General features: G+C 37.0%; 1 non-coding gene across 1 annotated transcript; it reads left to right on the top strand.

Moving 5' to 3' along the window:
• TRNAR-CCU lies at window positions 1–73 on the top strand. Its single transcript has one exon. It is a non-coding gene; the product is annotated as a tRNA-Arg (tRNA).
• Window positions 74–2,662: the final 2,589 nt, after the last annotated feature.

Here is a 2,662-nt window from a genome sequence, read left to right as displayed (position 1 = left end):
GCGCCTGTAGCTCAGTGGATAGAGCGTCTGTTTCCTAAGCAGAAAGTCGTAGGTTCGACCCCTACCTGGCGCGAACGTGTTCCTTTTTTAATTCTCTTTTTCATTTTCCCACTTCTTTCTTTAGTACACATCATTTTAAAAAAAAAAAATTCTTGGGTGATGCTACGATGTGTCTTTAATTTATTAGCTGAAACTTGTTACTCTTGTTCAAGCGCCACCGTGACTGGCTGCCACGAGACGTGATTTGAATGAGTTTTGAACTCCTTCAGTAATTTTTTTGCTAGAGACAGAGTCTGCAGCTAATCAAGCTCTACTTCCTCGTGGTTATATGCATGTCGATATTACCATTGCATTCCCACCATGTAAAAACCAATAACCAGAAAAGAAAACAAACACATCATGTTTAATATACATATATGATATACGTATGTATATACATGCATATGCATCTTGTTTGATCTGTTAATGTATGTTTTGAATTTGAGAATTGTTTTCAAATTACCTACTTTGACTCCTCTGCATGTCCCTGTTTTACCATTCTGGTCAACTTTTTGCTTTTGAAAGTCCCGTGTAAATTTGCAACGTACTTATCAAGGAAAAAAAAAAAGGTTCCATAACAATGCATTGTTTCTTCTTTATGTTTGCTTTCTTGCTTTGGTTCTCCTACTTCTTTTCTGGGTCAAACTTGTGAAACCCTATTTCTTTCTTAATGCTTTATATGATCTTTGTCTTTCCAAAGAAGGTAAGAAGAAAAAGGAACGGTTATTCCTCTACCAGAGCTTCCGATCGCAACGATTGTATTGACAAATGAACTTCAAACGGATTACACCTATTGGACCGACTGAAAAGAAGAAAACATTTATAATTTTTTCGGAGGAACCCCATAAACCTAGTACAAAGAAATAAAAAGCTAAATAAAATGGCACTAGTACTAATAACGAGAATCGAGCTAGAAACCTCTTGATTATCGGGCGAGAGTATGAGTTGCTGCATTATGACCTCCTTCTCAAACGATTAATCGTAAGATCTTAATTAGATTGCGGTGTGTATATCAGATTCGCTCAATATAATAACAAGTACAGTCTGGCATACCAATGCCTTTAAGTAGAGCCAGGGCATATTGATAATTACTTTCAAGAAATTGGTTTAGCATTGCGGGGGCATGCGCTTAATTCAAAGTATAAATCGCTATGCTTCGATAAATTACTTCGACAAAATCTCTGCTTGTTAGTTTCCTCGTACTGTTGAATCCTTAATGAACTGTTGAATCCAGCTAATCATAAGATTGTAGAAAGCAATTCCCCTAAACGCACGAGGCCCTGTTGGCAGCGACCAGCAGAAGCATTCACGTAGTGTCCGCAAACCTAACCATTATGTTCACTTACTTACGGTAATTCAACATCTTATTATAATGTGTACGTATGACACAATTATTAGTTGGAATTTTGACAAGATATCACGTAAATATACCTATACATAGTAAGCATTAAATAATTACAGGTTGTATCAATTTATTACATGCGTTAGTGAGAGCTGGCTGGAATGAGTAAGAAGCTACTCCTTAACTGATTTTGTCTTTATATCATTTCTAAAAATCGAACTACATAGCTGAATCTTTTAGTGCTTGCATACCCTTTCGATCGACTTGATGCAATCGCCTGCGAGGTTATATGTTTTTAGGTTTCATTAAAGAATTCACATTATTATGATAGTAGTGCTTTGATTGAATCCGATAATATCGATCATTTGTTTCCACATGCTTGCATGCATGTATATGCGCTTCTGCACGGGTATATTAATTGTTCCGTGGCCCTCACCTTTTTTTTCTTTCCAATTATAAAAGAGGCTCGTAGAATTGATATAAGAATATGAATGGCGAAATAAATGGGGGCATAAAGTCCCGCTGGTTGAAATCAAATCTACAACTTCTTAATAAAATGGCACATAAATTCCCAATTGGCGAGAATCAAATCCAGGATCTCTTAGTTCTGAATTGGTGAATTGAGCGATCATTATAAGTCCAGTTCTTTCATGACGGACCCGACACATTAGACATTTAAGGAATGTGAGTGTAGTTCACTTCCATTCATACATTTGCTTGTTATCTCCATTTAAGTAATGTGAGAAGTTCAATTTCAATTACCCCATAAAGCGTAGTGCAGATCTATTCGTTCATGCTTAATTATTATCTCTTCATTTGATAAGCGCCACAAGACAACTGTGCGTTCTCAGAAATTTGACGCGCTGAGTTGGCTTAAATTGATCCAACTCAAAAACCCTACTCGTAATTAAGGATATCAGCACTGAGGTTAGAGCCAGTGAATCGTAACGATTAGAACCTAGCATGCCTCAGTCACCGGTCATGTCATGATCCGTGATCCAGCCCATGATTGCATCGTATCTCTATACATGTAAATATCAATTCACCCTGTCCTCCCACTAAACCTCTCCATACATATATAGATTTCTGCTACACTGTCCCAAAGATCAGAAAATATTTTGCAGGATTCTTTGTTCCTCACGACCGCGGCCCTTACATTGTGTATAAACGTCTAAATTATCAACTGGTTGATCATGTAAAGCCGAATTCGTGAGTGTGAATACGGAGAAAAATGTGTTGCATATATATGTAAAAAGTGCAATGTGTGAGAAGCAAGCAAAA

Source organism: Punica granatum, chromosome 6 (genome assembly GCF_007655135.1).
Source record: "Punica granatum isolate Tunisia-2019 chromosome 6, ASM765513v2, whole genome shotgun sequence".
NCBI classification, from domain to species: Eukaryota; Viridiplantae; Streptophyta; class Magnoliopsida; order Myrtales; family Lythraceae; genus Punica; species Punica granatum.
Note: the sequence above shows the minus strand (reverse complement) of the source record. Positions and strands in the feature narration are given on the sequence as shown.